Source organism: Mytilus californianus, unplaced genomic scaffold (genome assembly GCF_021869535.1).
Source record: "Mytilus californianus isolate M0D057914Y unplaced genomic scaffold, xbMytCali1.0.p SCAF_10, whole genome shotgun sequence".
In the NCBI taxonomy this organism is placed as follows: domain Eukaryota; kingdom Metazoa; phylum Mollusca; class Bivalvia; order Mytilida; family Mytilidae; genus Mytilus; species Mytilus californianus.
The window spans coordinates 38,402,911-38,415,068 of NW_026262582.1; the positions used below are offsets into that span (position 1 = coordinate 38,402,911).

A 12,158-nucleotide genomic window follows, 5' to 3' on the forward strand; every position below is an offset into this window, starting at 1 on the left:
TGATATGTAAGCGGACAATCATTCGATGCTTACATGTCTTAGGCAGGGGCATGACAAATTTTAGAAATAAACATGATAAATATCCTTGCGTCCATTTTGTTGAAATAAAATTGAGAATGGAAATGGGGAATGTGTCAAAGAGACAACAACCCGACCATAGAACAGACAACAGCAGAAGGTCACCAACAGGTCTTCAATGCAGCGAGAAATTCCCGCACCCGGAGGCGTCCTTCAGCTGGCTCCTAAACAAATATATATACTAGTTCAGTGATAATGAACGCCATACTAAACTCCAAATTGTACACAAGAAACTAAAATTAAAAATAGTACAAGACTAACAAAGGCTAGAGGCTCCTGACTTGGGACAGACGCAAAAATGCGGCGGGGTTAAACATGTTTATGAGATCTCACCCCTCCCCCTATACCTCTAGCCAATGTAGAAAAGTAAACGCATAACAATAAGCACATTAAAATTCAGTTCAAGAGAAGTCCGAGTCTGATGTCAGAAGATGTAACCAAAGAAAATAAACAAAATGACAATAATACATAAATAACAACAGACTACTAGCAGTTAACTGACATGCCAGCTCCAGACTTCAATTAAACTGATTGAAAGATGATGTCTTCATCATATGAATATCAGGCACAATCCTCCCCGTTAGGGGTTTAGTATCATACCATCATAACATATATGAGAAGAACATAACCCGTGTCATGCCAACAACTGGTTTTTAAATAATTGTGTTGAGTGCCGATGCAAAGACCCTATAAGTGAATCAATATAAACGCCAAAATATGCAATCTTTAATGACCTGACAACAGTATCGTAACTATATCCCTTCTTAATAAGTCTATTTAAAGGTTTTGTTAGCTTCAGAGGTGAAAACTGACATTTTTGTGCTTTATAAAGAATATTTCCATAAAAAATTGGATGTGAAATACCTGAACGTATAAGAAGTCTGCATGTTGAGCTATATTTACGAATGATGTCCTTATACCGATGATAAAATTTAGTAAATGTTTTGACTAGTTTGTGATATCGAAAACCCTGGTGTAATAATTTTTCAGTAATACATAAATTTCTCTCGTTAAAATCTAAAACATTGTTACATACACGAGCGAATCGTACAAGTTGAGATATATAAACACCGTAAGATGGTGACAAGGGAACGTCACCATCTAAAAATGGATAATTAACGATAGGAAATGAAAAATCATCTCTTTTATCATATATTTTAGTATTAAGCTTTCCATTAATGATATAGATATCAAGATCGAGGAAAGGGCAGTGGTCATTGTTAGTATTAGCTTTATTTAAAGTAAGTTCAACAGGATAAATTTCTTTAGTATACATACTGAAGTCGTCATTATTGAGAGCCAAAATATCATCCAAATATCTAAAAGTATTATTAAATTTGTGTATCAGATGTTGTTTCGATGGGTCTTTGCTGATTTTTGTCATAAATTGTAACACATAGCAATACAAAAAAAAATACATATATATTCTGGCCCAAATACATTTTTGTAATCATTTACAATGGTATCAACAATAAACAAAAAATCCGGAAAGAAGTATTATCAGTTTTTGTTTTGATGGATATACATGAACGTTCCCCTTACTTTTCGCCTAATAAAAATATAATTTCGTTCATGAAATCTTAAATAGTAAAAAAAAGAAAAGAAATTCTCGCTAATTTTACAATTTTGGATAATGATAGGCCTACTCCTCTTGTCGTGGACCCACCCTCGATTGTAATGGTATTTTATTGTATGTGTATCTTATAAAAAGCTGATCTGTATCCCAACAGATAAATTAATTTACGGTGTGAAAAGTTGATGCTGACGGATGGCGAAAAGGGGCATATTTGGAGTCAATTGCAGGGACGGATCCAGCCATTTTAAAAAAGGGGAGCGGGGCTCCAACTATATATATCCCCATTTAAATGCATTGTTCGTCAAAAAGGGAAGGTCCAACCCCCAGACCCCCTCCCGGATCCACCCCTGATTTTGGGGATGGTCAGAAAATATATTCTTGCCCAGGCGGAGTGAACATAATAATAGGCCGTCTTCATGTTGGAAATAGATATGGAAATAAAGATATTGACCTCATCAAATTTGCTAGCTAGCCCAACCCCACCCAGCCCCTTCCAACTACATGGTCGTCCGCCAACAAATTGCTGCTAAGCCCTCTTGCTGATGGTTAAATTTCGTATCATGTAAGGAAATACGGCAACTGGACGTCAAATGTCGATATATGGCATCACATCTTGATGATCATGAGGTAACATTGGAGAGCTTGCAAAAATTAAAATATATAATATTTGGTCTTTTATTTGAAAGAAATGCTGTAATGAATAAGTACTTGCATATATAGATCAATAGTATAACAACTGAGGAGTCCCGGAAACAATCTCGATATGTTCCAAAAGGGGTGCGATACGGGGTATGCGATACAGGGTAGATGATTTCAGACTGGAGTAAAGAACCTTTATCAGATATACAAAATTTCTGTAATCAGTACTAAATATATGATAAAATCGTATATTGCAGGCACTTCCGTGTTTTATTTTTTGGGTACGTTTTTTTTCAGTTTTGAAACCAATAAATCGGAGTTTACCTATATACAAAAAATGCAGGGAAAAGTATTACACATATGAGAGCAAAACATTGCTGTGTGATATATACACTGCATACATGTATTCAGATAAGCAGTTAGTCTGAAGCTGGCATGTTAGCAACTACTAGTAATTCTTGCTAATGTAATGTAATGTGTGCTGCTTTCTCTAAAATCATCATCGTTGGTTAATTGTATAACTAGATGGTATACATGTATTTCTCAGGACGAATGCACAAACTTCTCGTAAATTTTCTATTACAATCAATTTTGATAATTCAATTAAGTTTTGATAATTCAAATAAGGAATAACTTTTTGTAAATTTTAGCTTGATTCAGAATTGCGGAGCTGGAAAACTGAAACTTGTAAAAAATATATTATATGTACAGAGAAATATTTTATTATATTTGAATCTAATTGCTACCATAAGTAAACGAATTTGGATCTGTAACGATAATTTTGGTCTAAACAACTGGATTGTTAAAGACTACTTAAAGTGATTTTTAGTCTTTCAATCTAGTGCCTCATCATTTGTTTTAGTTGTAGACAATTACACCATACTTAATTGTGTGAAATGTATCTTATAAGTACTGGGTTGATTTCAAGCAAAGTGAACACGACTGAACAACTTTATTTTTCAAACTTTCACATGATTTTCAGATAACTTGGTTTCATGGCACATATCCAAGCATTGAACGTCCTTATTATAAGCTACTATTTTTTTCAAAGAAAAACGAAATTGATTTGTTGACTTGGTTTCATTTTCTTTTCATATGTTTTGGGTAGATGAACGCCCTATACGCCTTTCTTAACCCGCCGCTGATTTATCCCCGCCCCTTTCTCATGGGTTCCTTGTTTATTAAGGATTTGTATAGCAATATATACCTCACTATACAAAGCCTTGGTTCAATTTAATTGTATCTCAAGATATTTTGTGTATTAAAAACAAATATTTTCGTATTAAAAACAAATATTTTGGTACGAAAGACCATACAAACCACAGGCACACGTCTCAGAAAAAAAAATTCCTATATATATACCTTAATATAACACAAGGTACTTAACTCGCATTTTTGAAAAATGTCAGCCGGTCGCAAAATTCCGTTATATGCCGATTTCTCGGTTGTCAACCCCACTTTAACTTGTTATGTCGTAAATTTAAATTGATTTATCTTCACAATTGTGTATAACAAGCCTACTTTTGTTGTTGGAATCATCCGTAGCAATCCTACCCAAGTATGTCAATCGTAATTATTTCGTCTACCGACGCCAAATTGGAAACAAACGTCTCGCAGTAAAAGGTATCTTCCCACTTTCTTTATATATCTCGGTTTTCGATTGGTCAATTTTTATGGGAAAGTCTAAATGATTCTCGGAGTTATTTGATCTTATTTCATTTCATACATAAAGTCAAGTGAGAGTCTGAATGACATTAACGTAATGGGAAAATTTGTGTCTAAAAAAGGAAACTCGTAACTTATTAGACATTTTTTTTTTACGGTATCTTATACAATTTTGCTAACTGGGTGATAAGTTCTTTTTCAGACAAAAACTAACAGTTTTTTCTGAAACAATTTTTATAATTAATCAATTACTGCGAGATTTGTGTTTCCAATCTGACGTCGGTAGACGAAATAATTACGATTGACATACTTCGGTAGACCTGATACAGATTATTCTGACAACAAAAGTAGGCTTGTTATACACCATTGTGTAGAAAAATCAATGTAGAATTACGGCATAACAAGTTTTAGATAGGTTGACAACTGAGAAATAGACATACAACGGAATTTCGCAACCGGCTGACATTTTTCAAAAATGCGAGTTAAGTACCTTGTGTTATACATGTATTAAGGTATATGGGATTTTTTTTCTGAGACAAGTGCCTGTGATACAAACATACATAACTCGTTATTGACAATATATTTGTAATGATGCACCTACTATGGTACACGCAAATTGGTTAGCTACATTGTCTAAAAGTATCTTTGATTTCTTTATTTATCAGCACAAACACACAAGCAATTTAAATATTAGCGTCGATTCAGTCAAATCACCTTTGGAAGATTTAGATAGTTTCCCATTAATCAAAAGGGAATTCCCACTGAAAACGAAAGTAATTCGAATGTGCCTGTGCTGATACAAAACAAAGACACAGTTCTGTTCAAAACAAAAAGGATACGTAAGTTAAATCAAACAATCATATTTATAATAGAAAAGTACAACTTCTAATGATAAAGATGGCAATACAACTCGTTTGTTTACATTGGTAACCAAGTTCATTTAAAGAAGCTTACAAACCACAATTCCAAAAAAAGTATCCTTTAAAGAATGTATGTTATGATTAATTGAAAACTACATGAAATGGAATATTGAGGTGTTTTAATATTGACATTTTCAAGAAAGACGTTATTCGTTGCTGCATTATGATGAAAAGAAACGAAAAAAAAAAAACCACACAAAAACTAAAGCTGTGGTCATATACCAATTTTCCTTTGAATTTGCTTAGTTACCTAACTTCAAAAGTGACAGTGTTAATCTCTGATCAATACGAATCGATGTTTTTGATAATTTTTTTGATATTTCTCTGACTTAAGGCACGTATTTTTTATTCTTAATAATGTCCATTATTTTTACTATTGGATTTTTTTATTTCGATATTAAGATAACAGTAGTTTGCGTATATCATTGTACCATTTTTATTTTCTTTTTCCCAAATTTTTAGACATTCTTACTCATCTTTTTATTCCAACTGTAGTATGTAATGGTTTATTTTTTACACAAAATATTTATTCCTGGAAATTTTTAACACTTTTTATCTTGAGATATATTTTGTTGGTAACACAAACTATCAACCAGTTGTCGTATTTAATGTGGAGAACTTGGGGTACTGTAATTGTGTTACATTTAGTTTTTGAAACCATTCACGATTTCTTCTTTTTTTCTTGACGAAAAAGCTTATAGATACTACTTTTTTTTCTGCAGCTATTAGTTATCTGATAAGAAGTTGAGGCATTTCAGAGTGAATGATCCGGCTTTAAAAGACTAAAAATGTTTTGAAATGATTTTTTTTGAAAAATGTCATTAGTTAAAATTAGAGATGTCAACTCGGTGATCATAAACCAATCGAGTACTCGTTGTATTTACCGAGCGATACGCGAGTACTCGCTCGGTAAAACATTAACAAAATTTGAAACTCAAAATTATGCCCATTTGAGGTATCGTTGGTCGTTGTCTTATCATGCTTATAGACGTATAAACCTCAACATTATTACCTAGGACTAGATAATAGTCCACGGTATTTTATACCATAATAAATAGCTCATTTACAACATGTACTAATTATGTAAACTGGTAATACTAGTAATCTAATCAAGTAATTAATTAATATCTATAGAAAAATAATTACTCAAACAACAGTAGTTGGGAACCTTAAAAAACAGATTTAATAATCAACAAAGAGGTGATGATTAGAACTTACTATAACAGTCTCTCTTATACTGATGCCTTTAATCATTTTCTGAGGTCGACACAGGGATTTGTTCTTATTTAACAGTTTTATCGTGCCAACTTTTTCTGGGACGAGGCGATTTCTTAACATTGTTTGGTAACTAACAGTCCTGCTGATGAAAATACACGTTCTGACGGTATAGAGCCAGGGTGATGACTAAGATTAGCTAAAAGTGTAAGATTTGGAAAGTGCTCTTGTTCATAGCCTACCTCTGTTGGGGCAGTATTTTAAATGACAGTTAAACGCAAACATTCGAATGGTATTTTTATTTCTATTTATTTGGATTAATATCTTATTTTCCGGGAGGCGCTCTCAATGAATATATTTTATGTTTAAGCTTAAAAAAGGAACAACATTCAAACAGGATACCGATTAGTCGAGTATCATTTTGGTATTCGATACTCGGTACTACCGAGCGATAATCGAGTACTCGAGTACTCGTTGACATCCCTAGTTAGAATACTATTTATGTTTACATTTAACCGAAAATTATTTACAGACCATTTCAGGCCAAAGAAGTCCGCCACTGTTCATACTTTAAGTGAATGACTTTACTGCAGACGCCATTCTTTTTTTTATTCTTACAGAATGACGGACAGTAAATTCTGTGCTAATTGTCAGTGTTTTGATAAAGACACAAAAGCCGTATCATGGTGCAGTAATTGCATTGAATTTGTATGAAAGGTGTGTTCCAGTGCTCACGAAATAATGTTCCCGCCTCACAAGGTAGTACCATTGCAACAGATGCAACAACTCAGTTCTTCACTTCTTATATTGTCAAAGAACTGCGACAATCATTCAGATCAAAAGATTGTGCTGTACTGCTGTCAACATGACAAGGTAATCTGCGTTTCATGTGTACCGGTATCACATCGTAATTGTACGACCGTGTCCATTGAAAAAGCTGCTAGAGGCGTAAAAGATAGCACCGCTATTTTTTATCTAGAGAGAAGGATTTCTAACCTCTGTCAGGTTACAGAGAACATACGGAGTCAAAATGAGACAACACCTGTAGATTTAGAAAAAAATCGAAAAACAATCAAGTTAAAGGGTGTCGGAATTAAAGCAGACCATTATTGCTTATTTAAATACGTTAGAAGCAGCGATACATAAAGACATTGATTGCCATTATAAAAACTGTACTGAGAGTGTGGCCCGAAAGAAAAAATAGTATCCAATCCAGCTTAGACTCGCTGTCTACATGGAAAAGTGATATAACATCACTGAAGGAACACACATCTGAAATCCATTTATTCCAGTTCTTAAAATTTCTAGATGCAAATACATACCAGAAAGAATTGGAAATCAGAGAAATCCAAACAGCAGCTGTTCCGATACTCCGATATCATCCATCAGAATAAGAGTCGAACATTAAGAAACTATTCCTAGACTTGGGTACAATAACGGTAGAAAATGTTCAAGTACCAAAGCCTTTACTAGATATCGATCAACAAGGTCAATTTCTCGTTAGAAACGACAGAAAGTTATCACTAGCACATTCATTCAAAATCACGAAATTAAGTAAAAGAGTAAGTATTCCCAGAGGATGCTTTATTTCTGAGGATAAGTTACTCATGTTACTCCTCGGTCACAACAATGACGAACAACGTTTTGTTTGTACACGTGATGGATCGAACTCCAACGTGATTGATTTAGATTATTCATCACGAGATATAAGCTTATATGACAAAAACCATGCTTTAGTATCTGTTGGTGATTCAGGTATCCAGATTATCGACCTGACAGCATTGAAGCCTGGTAGGATAATCAGAGTTGAAGGAAACTGTAGAGGAATCACCAGTGTAAAGGACAAGATCTGGGTAAAAAATCAATCTTAAGTTCTAACCATTATGAATATCAATAGTAAAGTTCTAAATACAATACAAACAACATTTAATCCTTATGAAATCTGGGCCAATCAAGATGGTGATGTCTATTGTACTGACAACAATAGTGTTAAAGTATACGTTGTTACATCGGATGGAAAAGAACGTGAGAAATACAACCGTCCTGACCTGAAAAGTGCTAATGGTGTAGCTATAGATGACCAAGGTGATGTGTATGTAGCAGGATATATATCAAACAAAATACATAGAATATCTTACAATGGAAAGAAACATGGCATTGTCCTGACAGCAGACGATGGTATCAATGGACCGAGCGCTATATCTTACAACAATGAAACAAGAGAACTGTTAGTTTTTAACGACGGTTCGCAATGTTTCAACATCTATAAAACACAATGAATACTAGCTAAGAGGCACTTACTTAGTTAGTATGGATGGTTACCCTAAAGATAAACAAAAAAGTTTTTATATCTTAATGAAAAAATTGATATAAATATAACCGGGTTTTCAAATATTTATTGAAACTTTTTCAGATTTACCTTTATACTGACAAATTGAACCATACCGAAATGATTAAATAATATTTGATGGAAGTATCTAACTAAATCTGAAGTCTTATCAATATGAGACCTTTTTTCTTAAATACTACGAATTAGAAAATCTAGAAAAATATTTTGATTTGGACTACATTTTTGTATTTATACATTGCAAGTAATTTTTCAAACTTGCACACAATGCAAAACTAGAGCACTGTAGCGGATGGGTTTAAATATATATTGATAGGCTTTTTGTACTAGTTGTAAGTAATTTTTCAAATTTGCACACTGAGCAAGAGAAGGACACTATAGCGGATGGGTTTGCATATTTCATTCCATTCTATTTCAGTTCAGGAAAGACCAAAATTGTGAGTCAGTGATTTGGAACTTTATAATAAGACCAAATATTAAAAAAAAACTTTATCTACATGTTCCTTAGGGAATCAAGTTCAAAATGATATTCGGTGATTTGATACATCAGTAAACATGGCACCAGTTGTTAAAAATAGAAATAAAATGCTGATTTGTTTTTAATTAGTTTTATTATTTTAAATTTTGAAAAAAAAACATAGAGAAATATGTTAAGGGGGAAATTCAGTAGTATTACCCTTATGGTAATTGGTCAGACTTCGTTACTTTATTATCAAAAGTACATCACCATCATAAAAAAAATGCTTGAGAAGAGCTCTGAGGAAGAACGACTAAAATCGAAATCACATTGTCTCCATCACAAATTATTTGCTCGATTCCATAAGACTGTATCGCAATATACTATCGACATGTTTCCGGAGTCTTAGATCTTAGAACATTTTAGCAACAGTGTTTTCCTGCAATGGGATTATGTACAGTTTGTTCCTGATTTTTATCAACATTTATCTTTCTGTAATGTGATGACTTTGCTGACAAAAAATATTACGGAACGATAGGAAAACAACAACAAAAAATCGTGATTTAGCACAGAAATTTTGTGAAGACAATGGTGGGTTTAACCTGGTTTTATACCTGCTATATCTCCCATATGTATTAAAATTGTTTATAGTTCCGTTACATCGATTCAATTCAATTCAATTGAATTAGCGTAACGGAACTATAAACAACTTTTATTTGAATCAATTGTGTGAACAATTCAAAGAGACATAATTTGTACAGTTCACTTATTGCGTACAAAAGCCGAAGGGTTGAGACTTTAACAATTTAGTTCAACCCGGCCGCCTTTTTATGTACCTGTCCTAAGTCAAGAACCTCGTTGTGAATCGTATATCACATCTTAATGTTTTTCGTTATTTTGATAATCATGTTTTAACGGCAATGTGTGATTATTTCTGTTTAATCTTTTGAGCCTGCTAGATTTAAGTTGGCATTGCATTGAATTTGTATAATGTTGAAGGTTGACTTATGCCGCCTTTTGAATGTTTCTTTTGTTTGTTGTTTTTCTTAGGGGGTGACATATTGTTATTCTACGTTTCTTTTTTTTCTTTTTCTTATTTTTCTTTTTCATTGATTTGATTTAATTCAATGGCCATTGGATTGATATTATTTATCTCTTTTATTGGCGTTACTTTTTTTTTCTACAGAAAATAATGCCCATTAATCTATTGAAGAGAGGACTATTTCAGTCAAATTAATCTTTGTTTTAATTGCATATTTTACAAAACTATCATTTTTTTTCTGACAAAAAGTAATGAGTGATTTTAATGGATTCATGAGATTTAATGGTTTGTTAAGGTGAGAGGTACGTAAATGAACGCCTCTAGCGGAAAACGGGAAAATTTACGTTTGTTGTTATGAGAGTTATCTCCCGTACTCCAGAAAAATATTTTCAAGATGTCGGAAGATATTCCGCTTCTTCGGAATAATGGTCAATTCGGTGGAATGCACCTCATCAAATAATAACAAAAATGGAAGTATGTAAATGAAATTTCTTTTCCGGGTTAAACATTGCTTTCCTCGAGCGCCAGCAATGAAAATGAAAGTAAATTGGCATGTCGTGATGGTCGGAGAGTGATTGAGTTTGGTTTACTAGCTGACCAACTTAACGCTTGCAAGAACTGTATGCACCATTCGTTCTACAAAACTGTTTAAAAAACAAAGAACTGGTCTCGGAAGTATTTTGTATATACCTTGTGGTAAGTGTTCATACATTAACTTAACATGCATAATAAACGCTGGTAAACGGTACATATCAGAGACTTTAAAAATCTGTAATGTTGATATGGGACGTGAAACCAAATTTAGCATCGGTAAGAATATAATAAACATTTGAATTACACACATACACTCGCACAATAACAAATTAAAGCTTACCCTATCACGTTTTATTTTTCATGTTATATATTGATATTCCATAGCAAATAAAGTCACAGATAATGTGATATACATTAGCATACAAAGAAATAAATTTATTTCTCAAAACAACTGTGAAAACAAGGAGATGTTCAATCCTCGACAAAAAAGGAAACATACTTTTGTATGCTTAATACTGATATTCTTGATTTGATAAAGATGTTAAAGAAATTAAAAAGATGTTAACTGTGTCAGCAGAAATAACTCTAACAAAAAAAAGTGTTCGGTTTAGCAGGGTCAGTTTCCAAGTTGCAATAAATGTAAATTATCATCTATTAAATATCTTATTGACCTGTTAAAAAGTGTGGTTGGAGATGAAACAAATAATTCTAAACAAAATGTTCCCAGAAATTAAAGGTCTTCACTTCTTTTAATTCCTATCTGTTGACAAGAAAGTGAAAGACAAAATAGATATTCCCGATGTAAAAAAGTCACTATTGTTGTAAGAAGATAACCTTACACTTATGTTATAAGAACATGAACTTTGAACTAGTTAAATATGACAAAAAAAAGGGAAATAATCAGTAAATTGTGGTTTACATGAAACCACTTACTGCGATATATAAATGTATACTCAACACATATTCAATAAATACATTTGTACTTTCTAGATAGCTATAAAACCAGGTTTTAACTAACAATTCGTCGTAAAATGTCTGTACCAAGTCAGAAATATATCAGTTGTTTTTCCCTTGTTCTGTTGATTGGTAGCATTTGATTTTGTCAGTTTTTAAGGACTTCCCCTTACTCATGTTACTTGTGTTATACTTTTTCACTTGAATCAAGGGAGATGCTTACCTACTTCCGGTAAATTTAATACCATTTCAAGTTTCATATAACGTTATTCTATCCTGAAAAATATGGCTTCAAGTAAGTATATTGTGACAAGGAGAAACTTAGCTTCTTTCGATTTATTGTAGGTCACTTCCTATATCATACGATCGTTCACTTTTCATTACAAAAATATATGGCACTTTCTTGAATCAAGAATACAAAACTGCTTTCGTTGTATTAAGGTCACTTTTATATGACCTTCCACACCTCCCAACGTTATACACGAGACCCACCGGCTTTGTCATGCCTCATTATACGGTTATAATCAAAACATCTTTAGATAAAACACTATACGTTAGATAAACCTCAGAAGATTTCGTAGCATCCTTTTGGAAAAACTTATCAAATTTTAATCTCAATTAACAAACCATTTTGCAACAGTCTTTTACACCTATTGTTAATGCATTCAGCAGAAATGCAAAAGCAAGCAAATGTCAAAATTTAGAACAATGACTATCGACCTTTACTTTAT

At 32.8% G+C, this 12,158-nt stretch overlaps 1 long non-coding RNA gene across 1 annotated transcript; it reads left to right on the top strand.

The window, feature by feature from the left end:
- Positions 1–4,725: 4,725 nt before the first annotated feature.
- LOC127718090 (uncharacterized) lies at positions 4,726–9,043 on the top strand. The gene is made up of 2 exons (XR_007989560.1): positions 4,726–4,797; positions 6,714–9,043. It is a non-coding gene; the product is annotated as an uncharacterized LOC127718090 (long non-coding RNA).
- Positions 9,044–12,158: the final 3,115 nt, after the last annotated feature.